This window comes from Thermobia domestica, chromosome 4 (assembly GCF_964235325.1).
Source record: "Thermobia domestica chromosome 4, izTheDome1.hap1.1, whole genome shotgun sequence".
Lineage (NCBI taxonomy): Eukaryota > Metazoa > Arthropoda > Insecta > Zygentoma > Lepismatidae > Thermobia > Thermobia domestica.
Genome location: NC_137457.1, coordinates 18,743,232 through 18,765,728, shown reverse-complemented (window position 1 = coordinate 18,765,728; position 22,497 = coordinate 18,743,232). Strand labels below are relative to the sequence as shown.

Sequence of the window (22,497 nt, the reverse complement as noted above, 5' to 3'; positions counted from 1 at the left end):
ACTCAGGAACATCTCAAAGAAGACTCGTAAAGATGCTGGAATGGACATCCGGAAAGGGAGTATCTCGCAGGAAGATGGTAACGCTACTCTTACTTTGGTATCTGGAGATTGCATGTGTGTTATCTCGAAGTAGATACTTTTTGAAAAGAAAAGGATTGCAATAGTTTTAGATTTCTGTGTTTTGAAAAAAGGAAAATTTTATTTTCCTTCTCTTTTAGTAGTCGGATTAGTTTGTCACACACACACACACACACACACTCTCTCTCTCTCTCACACACACACACACATTATATATATTCGTAGGCGAAAAGTTCGGAATGCAAAGTATGATAAAGGAAACAATATACAAAAATAATTTTTATTTTTATAGCTGTATTTTGAAAAAAATATTTTGCTTTCTTTCTCCACATGTTAGAAAAAAATTCACGGCAAGAGTGTTTGCTTATGTGTGTTTAATGAGCCAGGAAAGAAAGAATAACAGTCCAACCGCTATGAGAATTGTAGCGGAAAATATTTAGGTTTCGGAAATTGAAAGTATTTTGTGATTCTGTGTATGAGAGATCCGACAGAGTTTTGTGCGTGAATTAAGTGTTTTGATATTGTGTCTGTAAGTTATCGTTCAAAATCGTGTTCCAGGAATGTGGTGACTTGTGTTCGTGATGTGAAGTGTTGTGATGTATGTAATAGATAGAATGTGATACCTAGATTAGCTAAATTTGTTTATGGGCTTTGTAGATTAGTTGAACATAAATTGAACGTTAGTCTTCTTCCCGCTAAGTAGACTAAAAATCGACAAAATATTCTTGAGTCCTCAATTCAGGAATATCGTACCTTAGCTTATTATGAAAATATTATTCCACTGGGAAAAGACGAAATTCAAATACAAACGCCTTTGACGTTGAACCGACAAAAGCGACAGGTTTAGTATGTATGCTTAAACTCAAATTTTGTCAGGTGGAAAAATGAAGTACTGCATGTGGTTTGGAACTGAAGTATTCTAGCAAACTACATGTTAGTTAATAAATTTCATGGAGCTGAGAACGAATTAAAGACCGAATTTGCCTAGAGTATGGGAAACGAATGTTGAGAGTACGGTAGGTGAATTCGGTTATAGCGGAACGAAAACAATTGACGTAGGCAGAAGTTTGAGGTAAAAATGAAGTTTACTGTTATGATATTTTGTACCATAAAACCATATGGAACAAACACAATACCAGTTTCAAACCAAACTTATTACTGAAGAACTAAGTAATTCGATGTTGTACAAAAATATATTTATCATCCTTTCATATAATTGCTGAAGTACTGAGAAAACTTAACGATATGATAATTTTGATCTAATCTCAAAAGAATAGAGATTAGGACAACACGGAATTATCTTTTGAAAACGATATAGTTGTTTGTCTCCCAGTTTCTCTGAGCAAGATGGCATCAGGGAATGTTAGGTAGCAAACTTCGGCTCCCTAAAGAAGAATTTAACTAGCACAGGAATGTGAAATGCTAACTAGATATTCAACTTGTCATAATATACGCATACGTTGCAAATTACTGCACTTTTATTTTTGCATAGTTTTATAGTTAATATCCTGGTTACTATTTAGAGACTTCTCCATTGTATGTCGAAGATCTGGGTGTTGAGTGATCGAATGAATCCAGAATGAACTCTGGAAGCAGAATTAAGTTCTTTTTTTTTAAATTTTGGTCTGTTTATATGAACTCCTTTTTTATTTTATCCACTTACATTACTTTCCTGGAAATTGGAATAATGATTTTTTGTATTGGTTCTCTTCATATTCTTCTATTGAACATATTGGGAAACATATTTATTTCAATTATTAAAACAAAAAGCTACTTACAATGCCAATAGACATTTAACCGCATATTCTATCCATGAAATCGTGTCATCCTCCATTTATTGCGGAAAATATATTTATGAAAAATAAGAAGCTTTGAGTAGATGAAGAAAACTCACAATTCCCTAAACGGAAACTACTTTTGATAAATCATTTCTCTGGAAGTAATTTATGATATGTAAAAGTACTGTTAGTGAAATACTTATACAGGAAGTATCAAGAAAATAGCATATTTCGTATTACACAAAAATATCTTACAAATTTCTCACTAGAGTAAACTATCACTTGTGAATTACTTATTGTAAATAAATTATACTTGTCGAAGAGCTATTTATGAAATATGATCGAAACATTGTTATTCATTTCTCGGATCAGAAAAAAAAACTTACGCTGGGAGTAAATACTCTTTGTAGATCGTAACATAAGAAATTTCTAATTCCATAAAGTAGTGTTAGTAATGAAGTATATATTTTTGAAATAGCAAAAGAGTTATATGTTAATTCTGAGAAAATTGTCTTCTACTAAATTTAAGTATTATTATAAATAGAGATAGAATATAATAGATGTAAAAACAGACAATAGATAATTGAGCAAAATGACATTTTTATTTATATCCTCGTAGTTGCTGGAACATTAACGTCTAAAGTAGTTTTTGACGTTCTCCGTATTCGTTTGTTCGCGTTGAAGAGTGATGCACGTATGCTGTAAGTTGTACAATTGATGTCAATTGAATACGTATATAATAATGATTCTTCATTCTCTTTGAGTACTATACAATGGTTTAATAAAAGTTTACTCTTCTTTACATCTCTAAAATTGGCGCTTCATTTGAATTACAAACTAGTCTGTTAAATGTTTAAATATACATACGCTTATGCCAGACGTTATCTTCAGCACCAATAGGTTATTCGATATATTCTTCACTACTCACTTTCTATCTCAAAAGCTACCGACAAAATGAAATACTTTATATTACTTTTAGTTCTTTTAATTTCCATGGTAAGTTCTCCTTTGTTTATTTTATAATTAGATATTCCTTGTTTTCATTTATGATTTTATTAAGTGTAATACAGTTACTCAAAGACACTTACATTAACCCTTTACTGCGTAGCAGGAGCCATAGAAAAATGCACGGGGTTTGACTGTCCCCTCATGTGTGAGGTTTTCAATAGTTTCTGAGTAGAAAGCACTTTATGTTCTTTAAATTTGTTACTCTAATAAAACTTACTATATTTAGTGCAACATTTTTAAATCTTATGGTTTCTTTACATTTATAACAACAATACTAACGCAGGACCATCTCTGATACTTGCCTTTACGATCACTTTATTTCTTGATTTAATATAATGTATTGTTGATAAAGGGAAAACTGTTAAATGGTCACGAGTGTATAAAGTCCCACCTTTTCGGAATCGAATGGAATGTTTCGTAAATCAGTGCGTTAATTTTCTACACCTAAATGTATATTGTCTCCTGTTAAGAGTGACTATTTGCGCCGCGTGAAAACTCCAGTGCTCGTCCATAATATCTATAGCGTGTTCTCCTGTGTTCATACATTCGTTTCAGTGTCACTTAAACGTATATTTTTAAGCAAATTTGAATATTTTCATGTTCCTCTATATACAGAAACACATGCTTTCTCAAATATCCCCCAAATTTACTTATTTGTGACACGATGTTTTAGTGAATGGCGCTCTCGTCTGGTACGGAGAGTTCATTCTTAAATTTTCTTCGACACGATTTACTGATGATGATTTCGTCTCCATATGTCTTCTCGTAATTCTCTCGTTTCCCTCCATGTTTTGATTTCTCCAACCATTTCATTATGATGCACGTCCTTTAATTAGCTGCTTTTCTTAGATTAAATACTACGAATTTCAGGCATTACATAGCATATACAGTATAATTTGTTTATAATTCGAACTAATTCAGTTATTTCGTCTATCTAAAATAAAGGTTTGGTTACCGTCAACAGATTACATAGAAACCCTTCCTCCATCTTTCTAGAGCTCCTTCGTGGCTAAGCGGTTAGCGTACGCGCCTTTGGCGTGGGAGGCCAGGGTTCCGGCGGGAGCTCATGTGGTTCGGATTCCACGTTAATCAGTAGGTCAAAGTCTCGTATAGCCTCGCTGCTGAACGGGACGTTAAACTACAAATCAACTAAACTCAACAATATATCTTTCTAATGCATTTTGCAGTGAGCTAAAACATATAGACAATTTAATCAATTTCTAGACATGAATATTCAACCTTTACCCATTGACAAATTAAATTTTACCCATTGACCTTTACATTAGTTTGTTTTGAGTTTAACGTTCTGTTCAGCAGCGAGGCTATACGAGACTTGGACCTACTGATTAACGTGGAATCCGAACCACATGAGCTCCCACCGGAACTCGGGTCTCCCACGCCAAAGGAGCGTACACTATCCGGTTAGCCACGAAGGAGCTCTAGAAAGATGGAGGAAGGGTTTCTATGTAATCTGTTGACGGCAGCCAAACCTTTATACTACTAGTCAGTAGTGCTTCTCAAAACAAACCTTACCTTCTCATCACTTCACGATCAACCGCTTTCTTTCTTCTTAATTTTCTTCGTAATTTCACATAAAAGGTAATTAAGAGTTTTTGTTTCTGCAACTACATAGCTCAGGAAATAAAGGGTTTTTGTCAGGAAAAATTCGAGACACGTTGAATTTCTGCCAGTTGTTACGGTATAACTAGAGGTGTATTTTCCCAAAAGTCACCACCCCTACCCTTGTGCTTTCCCATCCACTCTCCTTTTAACATCCAATTTGAAAGTTTTGCGATTATCGCTCATATCTCCGTTATTATTAATCCGAACTTCAAAATCTCTCTATGGTTTTCTTCCTTGAACTACAATCTAAAAAATGTTATTGTTAACAATTTTCGCCAGGTCTAATACTTTAAGAGATATTCGTAGAAAAATGTAATATTTTACATTTTTACGTGTACGTTTTCCTTCTTTTTTTAAAGTATTTTAACTTTTATGTATTCGATAATTTGTAGAAAATTTTGTAATATTTTGCTCGTCTCGTTTACTTCAAATAGAATGTACTCCTACGCAATACGTATAAGATCGCTTGAACCTCTACGCAATATCCCAAAATGGGCTCCTTTCTTTCTTTTTTCGCTTTGTTGGTAACCTAAGCCGTGACACTCACGGTCCCTGCAAGCCACACTCAGTATCGTTCTTGATGAGTGATGATAATAAATAAATATTTTCTGATTTTGTGGAATATATTTCTCAATTTCGTCTCAATATGTATTTTGTCTCAATTTCGCGTATCTTTTTTTTTTCAGTTTTGATTCAGAAGGGCTTCTGCTCCTAACCCATATGATATAGGGGTGTTCCATTATTCATCACTTATGCACCCGCTGTGTCCCGGACTGACAGCCGGCAGCTCTGAATGAACTGACAATATTATCTATTAAAAATAATCATTGCCATTCACAGAATCACGGACCTCTCACTTACCGCTAGCTAATGTTATCCTTTTTGTGTTTCTTATACACATTATGTTCATTATTCATTTCTTGATTTTTTTGTTTACACATCATCCTATCAATAATTGATATATACATTTCCTGTCTATAATAAAGGTATTTAACACTTTTTACAATATTACATGCTACTATTCAAAATCAGCTGTGCCTTGATCTCATCCATGGTTGCTACGTTGTGACATGAGAGTCCATTACAGTGTTAGCACATAGATGAACAATTCATACCTGACAATGCTTACAATAATCCCCATAATCATTCTGTAAAAATACAACACTAAAATCATCTGGTGCAATAGGCTTTGAAGAGGTAACTGGTTTAAATACTTTTCTATCTCCTCTATTTCCTCTTACGGACTCTAGCTTCCATCCCCATTCAATAGCTGACAAATTGGCTCCCAACCATCTTTGTACTTGCAAATAAACAATTTGTAAGTGCTGTTGACATTCTTCTGCGGTTGGTGATAGTTTAGCCAAATTCAAATTCGATTTCAAATTTGACTTTCTTGTGAGCAGTGAATTTGAAGTACCGGGCTTCATTGAAGTTTGAGTATCTGTTCAGTTCATATAAAACGTTCTCCACTTCTTAGCAGTTGTTCATTGCAAATATTGTTTTCGGTAACATCAAAGCTTGCTTCTCAGCATCACACGAGGATTTCAATATTTCTACTGCTTTTACTTTTTCTAAACCATAAAAGCAAGACGTAGTGTCGCAGCCAGTCACTGCATAGATAAATAAGAGACTTCTTCTGATTGTCTTTGTTCAAGCAACACTTGAATGTTATAAAATAATTTGGATCGATCCTTACCACCTATTTGTTTACAAAAAATACTATTGTTTTCTTTATCAGGAGTAAGGTCCTCTAAAGGACCAATACATCTGTATTAGAACTTACAACAACGATTTCGGAACACTGATTTAGTTCTTCTATGGAATCAATCATCCACTATATGAACATCAGCATCTTCTTCTGCCGTGAGGATACACCCCTTTAGTCCAATTCTGATGCTACTGCCTGCAACATATTTTTCTTGTTTTACCTACTCCCTAAAAAGTTTTCTTTGGCTGTTAAAAATTTTGTTATCCTTTAAGTTTATTTTGTATGAAGTTTTATTTGCAGCTCTTTTGTTTTGTTCCTCGTATTTAATGGTCGAATGCTCTGAGTATTCACCAGAAATTATAGTAGCACTTCCTCTATAGCTAGATATTACATAGTCACAATAATGTTTAACTATTTCTCCATATGTGGAATCACTCTCACATAATGGATCATAATGGATCCATCTCACATTATGGATCAGAAACCCAAATGCCGAATTATCGACTACAAATGCCGCATTACTTACATCAATATCTTCTTGGAAACCATCTTGGAATATCTTCAGCAATGAGGATTTCGTGCCTTTACGAAGTGATACATCCTCAAAAAGAGACGGTGGTCTAGATGCTAGCTCATATGATAGATATCCTTTTTATTTGTTTGAATTGTCATAAACACACAATATTCCGTTGAAAAGCTGTTGAGGGTTGACTGTCACTTCCTTTCACCGAACTTTCACTCCTTTTGGTTTAGCTTGAGTTTTCACCATGTCTCTTCTATGAAGCTGTAAATCGCTAAATTTTTTGTCTTTCGTTCTTTCGATCGCTGCGACTCCTATTTTATAATCCTCATCACTGTTGACAGACTCATCAGACACATTTTCAGATGATAAAGAAAGGAGTTCTCTAGATACCTTAGTGAACGGATTGTGTTCTGTAAGCCATATAGTGAACTTTCCAAATCTGCCTGGTCTCTTTTTCTTGTTTCTCTAATCTCTACATGTTGTTCAGTAAATGTTACAGCAGTTCCGAAAACCTCTTCAATGGCTTTCTAAAGGGACTCGAAAACCGACAGTGAATTTAATCGGCGTTTTTCAGTCCACTTGAGACATCCCTTGCGCACGCATTCCAAACCTTTGAGGCCTGCGTTTTAAAATACAGCAGGTATGATTTCCTTGTAGTTTTTAAGCTACATCCTCTACATTGTATAATTTTTGAAATACGGACCTCTGGAATTCACTTTTTCACTTTTGCGATGCGTTCTATCTCCGAAACTAGTTGCATTCAACCGAAGTTGAAGAGAGCTTTTTTCTACGTTTGATGTTCCCTACACGGTAGTTGAGAGTTTTAACACTTATTTTGCTACACCTGATATATATATATATATAGGCGCAGATCCAAGGGGGCTATATTCCTCCCTTGACGCTAGGGTTGCCAACCGGCCGGTTTTTCACCGGCATGGCCGGATATATTGCTGTTATTTTGATTAAAGCCGGAGACCGGTCAAACTTCTTACCAGCCATTTATGACCGTTCTTATTTCAAATTTGTATTTAGTTTGAAGTATAGACATAAAACGTGATTCTCATTCTGTAAATCCAAAACTGTCACCTTTCACTATCTATCAACGACTAATTAATTTTGTTCATCTGTTTACATAATTTTAAATAGATGACAGAGACTGTATCACGGACATTTTGAAATTTACTTGTAAGGAAGTTTACACATTTATTGAGAGTAAAAGAGGACTTCTTAAAGCAATTCCATGTAGTTGAAGTATACGTTTAAAGAATAAATTACATTTTCCAAATTCAAAATTGTCACGTAAAGATTAATTTGTCCTTTTTTTCGGTAATTTGAAAGAGGTGGTGATATATACAATAAAATAATCAATGCCGATTTCAGTTTCTTATTTATAGTAGGGAAGGCCAATTCCGGAAAGTGAAATTTCCGGAATCTGGATCCTGGAAAATATTGGCCATCCCTAATTTATAGCACATTGTATCTATTAAGTTTATTAGTGAATGTACTAAGGATATGCAGAATACAGGTGCTAATGCACTTTTGTTCACGATAGTATTTTTCTTCCCATGGGGGGTCAGAACAGAGATACTTTACACTTAGACCTATATCATAGGGAATATTGAGGTGGCGCCGGTTTTTCAGTTTTTCATAGTTGGCAACCCTACTTGACGCTCAGATATACGCTGGATAAAATGGGTTTCAATGCTGCTTTATATTGGATAAAGCAGCAAATTATGGTTTAGCCCCTCCCTTGATCATATTCTGTACCCACTAACTAATATATATATATATATATATATATATATATATATATATATATATATATATATATATATATAAGAGAACGACAATAATAGAGAACATATAATCAGAAAACTATACACTACATATCCTTGCTGTTTTTGAGGTCTTTCTGTTTGTTTGTTTGTACTCTCGAGACTTTACGGAACTAACTCTGGTACCTGTGTACAATACGGATTGACTCGATAAATTAAAACATTAAATTTTCTGCGTATTATTTTTGATAAATTAAAATAGTTTAAAGTTTCCTGAGCAACAATGGAATTTCATAGTGATGAAACGTAATTTAATTGACAAAGAGTTCAGTTTAGATCTATAAAACTAATTGGTACATTTACTTTTCTAAAATATACTATTTTCACCTACGTAAATAGCTCTAACAATTGACATGTTTTCAAGAGGTCAGGTTTATATATATTAATAAAGATGAAATTAAATAATCTTGGAACATTGTATAAAAAGATTTTAACTTAAAAGTCACATTTAAGTATAAGGTACGTCCAAAATGTCTACTACTTAACGAAAATTTTAATTCAGTAAGATTAACCATATATTGTCCTATTGAGCACAAACGAGATCAAAATAACACAACACCACCACCACTTATGATGCAAACCACAAGAAGCACTTAACAATAATGTTTACAAAGTCGACTAAACAATTCGCAGTGGCGGCTGTCTCATACCAGTGTCTGTGGTATTAGTGAGCACGCACATCGCTCTCTTAATGTGTGCCGTTTTACACATTCCCATACCTCTAAGTATATTAATACATAAATCTTTTAAAAGCTAAAGAAGCGACCTACAACTTTCATTTGAAGTTTTTATAGAAATTATCGAATACACGATAGTTACGATATAAGAAACGGAAAAAAGTACGCGTAAAAAGTGAAATTTTTACGAATATCTTTTACACATTTCTACGAATATCTTTTAAAGTGTTAGACCTAACGAAAAGTGTTAAAAATAACTTTTTTGGACCGTGGTTCAGGGAAGAAAACTTTAAAAAGAGTTTGAAGATCTGCTTAACAATAACGGAGATATGATCGACAATCGAAAACCTTGCTAATTGAATGTTAAATGGGGTTGGACGGGAATAAACAAGGGGGAGGGGGACTTGTGGGAAAATACACTTCTAGTTAGGATCTAACAACTTGTAGAAATACAATTTGTCTCGAAATTTTCCCGACAATCGTGGATTTTTTCCTTACATTTTCCTCGGCTAATAAATAAACATTCAATGATATAAATTATGTATTATTTCAAAATATTATTTAACATGAAAATATACAAAAAAAATTGTAACTGCCATGTATGCAGTGTATACATGATAGGATATTATTCATATTGAAAATTTAAACAAACGAGTATTATTTCCATTCTACATATAGTACTGTAATACAATTCATAAACTATACTCTTTTGCTCGAAAATAAAAACCGATTTAGTAATCTTCTAGTTTCCGAAACTGTATTAGCAAATGCACTTTGAAATTTTATTAAGTGAAAGTTACTTTAAAAGTTACTTCAATATATCACGATAAGTATTTTTTTTGGTAATAAGTAACATATAATTGAGAAATGTTAAAAATACATGAGAATTCAAAGCCATTAGATCTTTGTTAAGCTTGTGAAACCCTCTCAAGCCGTGCTAAATTCTTAGGTATATTCGTTTGTAATTTCAATCTTTCCTACATTTAATCTTAACTTTTATAGAACGATATATACCTGATGACTGTTTACCTTCTCTAAGTCATCTGAAAAAAATCTCCAAGTGAAATATATATGATAACTCCCTCTATACGTTCTGAAAATGTGCTGACGATTTACTATGTTATACACACAAGTACAGGTACAGGGTGCTATTGAAATACTTTCTAAATGTAAATTAATATCAATTTATTCCGATACCTATAGAGTTTGTACTTTTGCCATCTTTTAAAGTAAATTACGCTCTTCGATGTTGTTGGTTTGGCTCTTGCTGTGGTTTCGCTATTCTAATTCATCAATTGAAATATAATTTATCCTGAGTAACTATATGATAAATAAATATATTTTGTGATAAACCAGTTGTGTAGGTTGGTCACACAAATTTATATGAAACCCGTATTTCAAAATTCAATTTCAAGTAATCGTATTACTGTACAGATTAATCGTTCAATGTTTGCTTTACATATACGAAACACACGAATTTGATGTAATATGGGATAATGTGATTTTATAGAAAAAAAATTAAAACTCTGAACATACAGAAGAAAGTAGTATCTTACGTCTTTTAGTTGCTTTTTCAGTCTAGCCACTTTAACCTAAAATGAATTTCATTCACATAGATGAGCAGTTATTTTATGGTGGTAATTCTGGAAGAGGTTTTACAACATTGACAAAAAAAAAATAGTAAATACGTGGGAGTAGTTCGTTTGTTGGTTGACATATTCTTCATTTTACCCCACCTCTGCAATTCCCTATTGAAGGTATTATAAGAAATGATAAAGGATAGTTTCTGCACGCGTACGTTAATTGTAATTGTAATTTACATCGAGTAATGCAATGTTATAATTTTCAATATCGCGTAAAACATGTAATTGGAGCGCTGGAAGGAATATTGGAAGTTTGTATTTTTAAGCCTCTAAGGGACCTTCAGCTTTAAGTTCTCTACACAATGTTTTCTTGTATAATTTTTCGAATTACTACGAGCAAAATATTTATATGTTAGTAGTGATATCTTTTTTTTTTAAAAAAAATGGAAACATTTGTAAGGTTTTAGTGTATACGCAAATTGAAATCGAAATTTAGCTTCAAGTTTTAATTTAGTTTCTTCCCTTTAAACATCAAGAATATATACATTATTTCTGCGATTTTTATGCAACAAGTAACTAAAAACATTGCAGTTCAAACTAAGTAAATAACCTTTAACGTATAGTAAATACTACCCTTGCCGAAGTTGACTTGATTTTAAGTTTAAAGTCCCTTTCAGCAGCGAGGCTATATGAGACGGAACCTACTGATTAAGTGGAATCAGAACTACATGGTGTTCTAAAGCAAATCATAGCCGTGTCTCCCACAATAACGTTTCAGAAGTTGTTTCACTAATAAGAGCAACATAATTACAAGCATTTTCATTGGTAATCAGCTCTTGCAGATGAAAGTAATTCTTCATCTTCTAGAAATGGCTGATGCGACTTTGTTAATTTTTCTATGTAATTATCTTAGCAATTCTATGACTCTCCATGAAACATTATTTAGATTACAGTAAAGCATGATTGAAATGTAGTAGTGCAGTATGAGTATTTTGAGTTCAAAATATTGCTGTAATCAATAAAATATAAAACTAAAATCTCTTGTTAATTTTAGTATATACATAATATTTACTTAGAAATATTTTTTTGTTGACAAGTTCTCCATTGTCAAAAATAATATTCTAAAATCAGCTTGTAAACATTCAGATTCAATATGGCTTTCAAGTTTCTTCATAAAAATTGACTGAATATTAGAAAAAATAAATGAGTATGCGAAGAAGAGTTAAGTAAGCATATTGTTAAAGATGTGAGGCACAGTGTTATTTATTATAATGTCTCATACTGTATAAGGACTGTTACCATATATGAGAAATCTGAACAGGATTCTTTTGTTGGGTGCAGCCGAACCAATAAATTATTAGAGTATATATTTCTAGTTATCGTTCTCCCAAGGTCCAACATTATCAGTAAATTTTTCAGAGTACACAATCAATTACTAACTGTTTTAAATACCTACACTTAAACCAATATAATGTCTAAGAATACCTATGAAAGTACTATACAAATTACAAATATGGGACATATATATATGATCAGGACTGAAATCCGAGACCGATTGTCAACCGGAAAAGCACGAGGACAAGATCTTTAAAACCAGAATTGTTTCGGTCAAAATAAGAGGTATGGTAACTCAACCATAACAAGGATAATGGTAGTTTTGTATTTAATCTTTAAGTGAAAGAGTAATTGATCTAGATAAGTAAAATATGTATGTGTATTACTAAGTTTGAATTATCCCAACTGAAAAAACAACGTTCAGAAATCAACTGTGGCTATGATCTGTGAAACAAAGGAAACATAAGAAAGGTATTCAAAAAAACACTCATTCTTGGAATCTATTATGCGTGTAATGATAAGATTATATTTTTAGTATATGAGAAAGGGTGGGTCTTCTTTTTCAATATATACATAGGTTGATCAGATGTAAGTTAGGAAAGCACCTCACTAACCTAATGAATGAAAACACGATAATATTAACAGGTAATATAATGTTCAATTGCTTTCTGTAGATCGATATTAAGAAAACCTACTTTTAAAATTGTCTGACTTGTTGAGAAACCGACGCTGGTCAACTACAACTATGGCACATTATTAATACTCAATTTATTTTTAAACTCGTTCATGGGCATGAACGAAATGAACGCAGCTATATGTCAAAAGCCTAGTCATAATTTTTGAAAACTATTATCTTACCATCTTTCATTTAAGTGACTTTTTGAAAACATCGAAATACGAACATGTGTGGGCGTATATTAGGTTTACGAGATAATGTCAAAGTAATATAATTTTCAAGGATATTACAAGAATGTCAATATTTTGGGAATAGATTTATAACATCAGAATAAGGAAAATTTTATGTGAACCTGTGCTGAAAAGTGGATAGTCTCGGAGTTATAGGATGCAAAAACGTGAAATAACTGAACTTTAAAAGTTTATAGCTCCACTAGTATGAAACCTATCGTAATGAGATCAAGACATCACCGAGGAACTGGTAAGCGAACTATCCAAATATTTACCATATTTAACTTGCATATCAATTTTTAGAGAGATGGGTGTAAAGTGATCAAGTACTTACAAACAGTCTCTCTAAAAATGATTGGGCAAGTACCGGAAGTTATAAAAGATTGATATTTGGATAGTACACATACTAGTTCCCCAGTGATGTCTTGACTTGACTACGATCGGTCCTATGGTATTCAAACTACGTACCTTTAAAGTTTAATTTTACACGGATTCGGCACTTTATAACTAAGAAACTATGCACTTCTGACCAGTCCTATACGAACTTTTCCTCCTACTTTGATGTGAAGAATTCTATTCCCAAAATATTGTGACAAATTTTTGTGCACATCTTCTGTACAAACTTTGCATTGTAGATCATCATTTAATCAGGAGTAACCAACATAGTATGTACAGGCGAATATGCCTGATATTTCTTATCCACATCACTTAATTGGTTTATTTCAAATTAAAATGTATTTGCGTATCGTCACAACAATATCAAGTAACTATTGACCGTAGTACCATAATATTGACCATGTGCATATTAACAGGGACATATTGTTCGATTCTTAAACCACTAATTTCATTTTGAAGATATTATTATATATACATTTTCATTTGTTTTCAAAATTACCTCTTTAGTAAGTTTTATTTTAAAAACATTTGATGTAAATACAAAGTGATTTTTGATATATAGCTGCAGAGTTTTTTCTTATTTCGCAGTAAACTAATACATGTTTTGAGATTTTAGTAACACTTAATAAATTGATAATTGATTCATCTTACGCCAGTCGACATGTTAATTGTTTATTAGAGTTCTCCTTAAGCTTTACAGAAATTTTGCTGTTTTTATTACTTTACCAGACCCACAGTAACAAGTCCGTTATAAATTAGACAGACAAATTAGGATCATGGTCAGTGAATATAAAGTATATGTAATGCAGTACATACAAATACTAATCATATGTTACTTTCTTTTTCATCTTCCTTTTTAATATATTTCACACTATTCCCATCGTTCAGTTACAAAGTTAAGTTAATAGTATACGGAACAGAATATTTAGAATGCAAACTCCGAAGTATTATAGTAACTCCTCAATTAGATTTTCTTCTGTATAAAAATGTAATATTTGTAGCACATTCGGAAAATTTAAAAATTTCCTGTTCCTTGAATTCATTTCTATCACTCTTATGTATTTTGCCTGTTCTCGTTGTAGGTCAGTGTTCTTTCAGAAGGTGAGTAATATATATTTTTGTTGGTATGGATTATCTCTACTTTATGCTGAAATCATTATATTACTATAATGATTTACAACTAATGTTTAATTTGTTCTAGCTATAGCTTATATAGTGTTAAGTAATATTCCTGAAGTATAACCGGACTGTAGTTGTATATTATTTGACTGATATTTTATGCTGACAGAAAATATATTAGAAACATTGTTTTGGGCCCTACATATTTGATAAATTATAATCAATCTTCAAGAATAATGTTTTGTCTCTAAATTAAATTAATGGATTTGTTATAAGAAAGTCATATTAAATATTTATATTAGTATATTGTTTAATTTACGTTATTGTTTAACGTACCAGTATTCCTGCTACATAAAATGAAGATAATGTTTATTGCAACATCCCAAATACATATTTATCTCCTGTTGGGTTCGAACTTAAGTTGGAAAAATTTTTGAAATGTACTTGTAATTGTAACAATTTGCCATATTGAAAAAATTTGATTTCATATAAGTATTTACTCATTAAAATTTGTTCATGTGTCTTTAGTTGACATTGTCATTATATATATATATATATATATTGAGTTGATTTTAAGTTTATCATCATCGCCGTCTCCTTTAGCCTAGCCTAGCCTAACTTAAAGATTTCGTTTCATTTTATTTCTTCTTTGGTCCGAAACTAATGAAGCTAGATAGTAGTGGGTCCTTTCTTATTGAATTTGTCTTTGGCTACGGCAAGTTTGACCTAATCTCTGCTTCAGTTGCAGGTAATTGAAATTATTGATCTCTCCAGACTCTCTTCGTTCTACTTTAGTCTGTAAGGTCGTTCATATTGTTTCAAAGTGTGAACTATTTTAACCATCACCTCCTGCACTCCTTCTTCGGTTCTAGAAGTAACAGACGTGCTATCAGCTTATCTGACCTTATAAAGGATCTGTTTTCCAGTCTTGAAATGTTCAGCTTAAAATAGTGCTTCTTTCACAAAGTTTTCATTGTAAATATTGAATAATTCGGATGACACATTATATCCTTGTCTGACTTCTTTCCTATCTCCACATTATTAGTTTGTCTTCGGCAAAAACTCAACTTTGCTCTTTGTCCCAGTTAAAATTGCGCATTCAGATTGCGATGATGATTCAAGTTAACCTTCAGGTCGAGTGTTGCTTGATATTTCGTCCAATTGACACTATCGAATGATCTCTACCAGACGATGAAGAACAAACACATCTTTTTCCTTACATGAATATCTCGTTCTGATGTAATTACAATGAACTCAATAATATCTTTGGATCGTTTTACCATTTCTAGTTTTTGGTACATCAGGTCATATCTTCCTCGTCGTTCAGGATTAAACATAACGCTTCCATGTATTTCTCTTTAGCTCTATCAGTTTCTCCTTTCAATAAATTATTCAGTTTTATATATACTTCTATATGCATTATTTTTACCCTTGCTTCTTTCACCATCTTCTTAAGCATTGATTCATCCTCGAGGTTTATTGGTGCTCTTAGAAACACACACTACTGTTTTGAAAGTAATAAAAGTGAGGATCACAATTCTTTGTGGATTTAGACACATACCGTGATACAATGTCAGAGAACCATACTGTGATAAATGAAAGGATTTTATGCAAAATGATAAAAAGAAGTATTGAGTTACTATTACATAATATATAATTACAGGTGAGCTTACTAAATCTTTTTAGGAATCATAGGTTCCTCTAAACGTCTATTAGTACTACTATAATGTTACCTTAAACATTGAATTTTATCATTAAGCAGATTTACAAATCTTGGTACTGTCACCAGAAGAGTACTGGTATTCTTTTCATCGTAAAGGCTAATCGATATTATTTTATTGTAAATACTTGAATATATATTTAATCTTATAAATTAACAGTCCATGTCTACTTGATTCGTATAATTTAAAGAATGATCAGAAATCTGAATTAAAGTAACTTACATGACTTCAACTACATGGCTGAGCATTTTTGTTATGTATACTTTATTATTTTGTCCATTTCGTTCACAAGTATTCCACACAAAACTTTACGAACGTTTTACTTTACGAACAAATATAAAGGTAACCAAGAACGTTTTGTGCTTTCTGTGGAGGTCTGAGTTCAATTGTACCTCACAACCTGAGTTGAATGCAAAAGGAGATAAGGCGAAGGTGAGTTGTTAGCGTAGGTATATGTAACATACTACCCGGTTGTGGCAATTCAGTTACACCTAAGCTTGCGTAAAGTCAGAATGAACATGGGACCACCAAAAAACGTCATAGTGGAATATGCTGTACGTGTTCAAACTAGGGTCAAACACAGCTGAAGCGGGGGGGGGGGAGATGTCAGGCCTTTGATGCGGATGTCGTGACAACGCGGACAATGCACTGGTGATTTAACAAGTTTAAAGACGGTACCGAAACACTCGAAGATGAACCACATGCCGGAATACCAATACAGATACAAAATGAAGATCTTCAGGCAGCAATTGTGGCGAACAGTGGCTAAACATGTGAGGAAGTGAGGCTAAAATTCAGTGTGAGTGGAAAAAATATTCGGCAGCACCTACGTAAACATGTAAAGCACTACAAGTTGGTTGACGGGTGCCACATGATTTGATCCCTTGCCAGAGGGCAACATCCTATGAACTAGTTACGAAACAGCCGAAACCAATACTGCGTCACAAGAAGGTCTTCCTGTGTGTTTGGGAGACTGCTCGTAGCATCGTTCATCGGGAACTTCTACCAGCTGGTCAGAGCTTCATTGAAACTGTATACTGACAGCAGTTGAGCCGCGTTCAAGAAAAAAACTCAGAATCTTCGAGCCAGCACCTCTGAATCGCAAATGGGTCATCCTGATACAGGACAACGATAAGATCTACATCGCTAAGATGACAAGGGACACCATTCTACGCTTTGAATGGGAAACACTATTGCATCCGCCATACTTCCCAGACATTGAACTGACCGTTTATCAGTTGTTCCATTCCTTTGACGATCACCCAAGAGGACGCCACCTCAAATCCCTAGTAGAAATGCAAAATGCACTAGATAATTCTTTCGCTCTACGGCCCACCAATTTCTTCCGCCATTAAATGCATGGCCTTCAAGAACGTTGGAAGAAGATCGTCAATAATGATGGGGACCAATTTTGATCTTCCAGGTACGTCTTATGTGACATATCGATGTTGGGAAGTGGTGGTGATAAATCGACAGAAGTGTCTTGGTTACCTTTATAGTTTACGAAAAAACGTTTCTCCTTATTTTCCACCCAATATGAGACTTAAGCAAGTTTCAAATCGATGGGCATTAATAAATTGTTTAGAACATCAATATGAAGGCCGAAACATAAATCAGTTATCTGGACTTTTCCGCAGGTGAGAAATTTTACTGTAATTTGACTGACTTATTACGTGACTTGAGTCTTTTTCCTGTTCTACTTAGAAAGAAATATATTTAAATTTGTATTGGTGTTCAAGAATATAACTGAAAACCTTTTAAAGTAGGACACAATTTACACTGAGCAGTGTGTAAGTATTGTTTGTTGCAGCTGCTATGGATTATATTCTATTAGTCGATTGAGATAGTTTGACTGTCGATATGGTTTTGGTGTGTTAAGTTACCAGAGAGGTCAGAACTTTGCATCCGCTTATCAGTAACATCAGTGAGCAAGAAGCAACGTTATTTGAATTAACATAAGACACGATATTGGAAGTCAGACCACGTAAACGGAGTATGACAAAAGAGCATAGGTGAAACACAATAATGGTTGAAGTAAGCTAGAGGATAGAGTTTGCTGGGCTTCAAATGTGTTATTGCGAAACTGAAGACAATTGCATAGAATGTTGCTACTTAACTTAACTAACACCTAAATATCCCAGTTGCACATACTATACTAGTGTTGGAACGGTAGTTAATTCATATCCACGGCAATGTCGCTATAATCTAGTCTCTAATTAATGAAGAAACTGCATAAATGTGAACCATTATCCATAAAAGCAGGACATTAGAATACTGGCAAAGTGTTGGTTTTATTTGAATGAGTAATCTTTTCTTTGTACTCTCCTCGTCCTTGCTGGACTATGTTTGTTTGGCAAACATCCTTTGAACCCCACGATGTGGATTGTCTCCACCCGTCTGTCGATCATATGGGCGACTCTAGTATGTTTTTGTGAGCTCTATGATTGTATTCAGCTGTTTCTTTTGTTACATTATATTATGCGTCACAGGAGCAGTGAATACAGAACTTTCCATAGCTAGTTTCAGAGAACGGTAGAAAATGTGTACCTAAACGGGAATTCTGTTTCCCATTACAATAATAGACAAATACAGAAAATGGCCATACTCGAGGGTAGCTTCCAGAGCATACTGATAGAGATTAACTTCTTTCGTAGTCTCTCAGTCCCTAGGCCTGAATACAAACCAACCTCTTTTTGCTGATTTTGGAAACAGGATTCGGCATCGAATTTAACGATCTGAACACGTGGTCCTGCTGCTGAAATAATGGCTTCAAACTTCCACTATTAATGACCTGTTCCATCTATAATAAGAGCTTTATTATCTTGAGAATATTGGTCAACTCTGTATTAATAGAATATGTTCGGACTTTCACTGTTGTACATTATTATATCACATTTATGCTGTTTAAAAACAAAACAAACTTCACTGTTTAAAGCCTTTAAAACGCTATTCTGGGTTAGAGTTTCCATTAAAATAATTTATTTCAACTGTTGCTGAATTGAATAAGTTTGAAGAATATTTAGTGTTGAGTTCAATTCTTCAAAAAGCGGCACTCTAATCCTAAAACAGTGCTTATTTTATTTTATTTATTTTATTTCTTCTTTTCTTTGCTATAAAATTTTCAAGTTAGCTCACAGATTGGCATATAGTTACACATAACGTAATGCTTAAATTGGAATATTTAATAATTAATGCTTACTTGTACTACTAATAAAATTTAGAACACATGCATGTTTATTACCATAGGTATCTGCTTCAAATATTTAAATTGACATGGCATAAATATAAATGTTTAAATAAAAAATACGACTATTGCGTTCGCCCTATTTTGAAATAGACCGCTTAGGTACTAATTGGTGTAATCTCTAAATTGAAGTTGTCCAGAAGAGAAGTTTGAATCTGAAGATCCCATGTAAATCATATCAAGAAAACGTTATTTCATATTAGTGTTACAAAACTAGCTTTGCAATTACGAATCGGGTTGTAAAAAAAAAAAAAAAAAAAAAAAGGAATATGAATTTTTCGTGGTATATTCAATTTCAAGTTCTCCCCTTAAATATCTTCACTTTTTTAGTTTCAACACGTGGAATCGAAGTGGTCCAAATAATTACATTAAAGCAATAGTACATGGTGTCCAATATACAATGCAACCCGGAGTTTGGGGTAATAGAACTTTTGAACCGGAAGCGGTCCAAATAATGGTTATACCAAAATGAAGTCTTGTTCGTGCATATATTTTTAAACCAGGAAACAATGATTGAAGTACACAAGGAACCACACAGTGTTGCCAGAAGTAATCGAAGGAGTAAATCAATTTTTTACAAGTCACGTAAATTGACTCATAACTCATACGTATTGATATTCTGTCGTTAACTTTCAGTTTGTATAGTTGGAATTGCTTGGAAACTATGGAATGAAAAAAGTTCCACCAATAATTAATCGAATGAGGCCTTTGTAATGGGGTACTAGGAAAAACGAGGTTTTTCACAAAATTAACATTTTGAATTGGCAACAATGCTGATGTGTCAGTGCATCAAAAGGTGTGTTAAGGATCTGTCTACAATAAGCAATTCCTGAAAACAATGAAAAAGAAGCTTTGAAATTACCATAATAAAACTTTTACTTACATGTACCCGGCAACATTGCTATTCATCACGAACTGAATTGTCAGTTCTACGGCAGATTCTGGAAGTGCCCCCGGTCTGATTCAATGAATAGCATGTTGCCGGGTGCATGTAAGTAGAAGTTTTATCATGATAATTTTAAAGTTTCTTTTTGACTCTTTTCAGGAATTTCATAATGTAGACAGATCCTTAACACACCTTTTGATGCACTGAAAGATCAGCACTGTTGCCAATTCAGAATGCTAATTTATGAAAACCACGTTTTCCCTAGTAACCCCTTACAGAGGCCTCATCCGATTAGTTATCGGTGGAAATGAAAAATTCTTTTTTTCAATTCCATAGTTTCCAAGCTACTGCAACTATACGAAATGAAAATTAGCAACAGAACATTTATAGGAAGGAGTTATGAGTCAATTTACGTGTTTTGTAAATAAAAAGATTTACATCTGGCAACACAGTGTGGTTTCTATTGTACTTCAATCGTTGCTTCCTAGTTTAAAAATATATGCATGAGCAAGGCTTCATTTTGGTATAACCATTATTTGTGATTGCTTCCAGTTCAAAAGTTCTACTATCATAAACTCCGGGTTGCATTGTATATTGGACACCCTGTATTAAAGTTGTGATTGTAAATCGGAAAATTATTTACACGCTAGCATGTATTCGTGTCAGATAGGGAGGGAAGTGATACCAATGATAGTAAATTTTGATCTTGACTGTTTGCTATTAGGTATTATCGTTACGCATATTTCGACGGACATAAATGTTATTATTTTTAAGTTGAGGAATGAATATATTTTACCTTTGAAAATTCTTAAGTATTACTCACTGTAAGAAACTCAATAAAAGGCACTAATTTGATGTAACACAGTAGCATTTAATTGAATAAGTTACATGAATAGAAGTGCATATATGATTGTTGTATCCATTATTTTTCAGATGCTGGTAAAACCGCCGCTCAACCTAAAGGTGTTAAATGGGGTAGTGCCATGGCACACTCGTGGGCCTTTTCGCATAATAGTGGAAAAGAAAAGAAAGCGACATGTTAGATTACAATGATCATGGTTGTCTCCTTTTCCCTACATACCGCTCCTACTTCTTTAAACACCACTATAACATAATTAGAGTATAATATGAAGAAATTTAAATGTGGAAAGCAAATAAATATTGTATTGAAGTTTCGTGTACGTAATTTTTAAACTACGGATACCCAAGGAAGTAGAAATGTACCCCACGCATATGTTTTACGATATATTTCATGTCACAGACACCCGAGGTTGACTAAGGTTTTTTATATTGTGGGTCGGATTGTAAGGAAACATATTTCCTCAGTAACAATTATGTTGTAAGGTGATCTGCTTCCGTATGTAGCTAAAACTACCATGGTGTACATTTCTACCCCCTTGGGTATCTATGTTACCACACTTGTTTCAAGTATTTCATGTTTGTGTTTTATTATTGTAAAGAGCAAAATAAGGAATAGGTAATATTAGAGCCTATTGAAACATATCGTTGCAATATTGCATTCATATTGCAATACTGTAACCTTCCCTGCCACAAAAATATTACGAAATTAATGCAGTTCTATACCGTATAAATAAATTTTCGTTTATTTAACCTAACCCACCGTAAACTAACGTACACCAATAAAACCAACATAATATAAGAAAACACAACCCAACTTAAAATAACATACCAATGTTATCGATGCACAAATAAAGATATCTCTCATTGTAAGAGTTTGTACTGCAATACCTGTACCCCTGTTGGAAATTCGGAGTTAAAAGATATTATGGGTATCCGAAGGTTAAGCAATTTGATTTACGAACCGCAAACTCTTTATTTGTCCCATCTGTTCATGTTTCTATCCTTCCTCCAAGAATAATAAAAAAAAACATTTGGAACGCTACTTGATGGAGCATCATGAAATTGTGCCAGGATATACCTGATGATAATTTTTTAGTCGGTTGCTGAAAGTGATATTCACGTCAGGAGTTATAGAAATCAACAACGTTCAGTCTTACTGTCTATCACTCTACAACAGTCATCTCGCATATTTTGTAAAATCATTGTAACGTCACTG

At 33.3% G+C, this 22,497-nt stretch overlaps 1 long non-coding RNA gene across 1 annotated transcript; it reads left to right on the top strand.

Moving 5' to 3' along the window:
• The first annotated feature begins 2,740 nt into the window (after positions 1-2,740).
• Positions 2,741-21,566, top strand: LOC145683264 (uncharacterized). The gene is made up of 3 exons (XR_014130990.1): positions 2,741-2,852; positions 14,533-14,551; positions 21,354-21,566. It is a non-coding gene; the product is annotated as an uncharacterized LOC145683264 (long non-coding RNA).
• Positions 21,567-22,497: the final 931 nt, after the last annotated feature.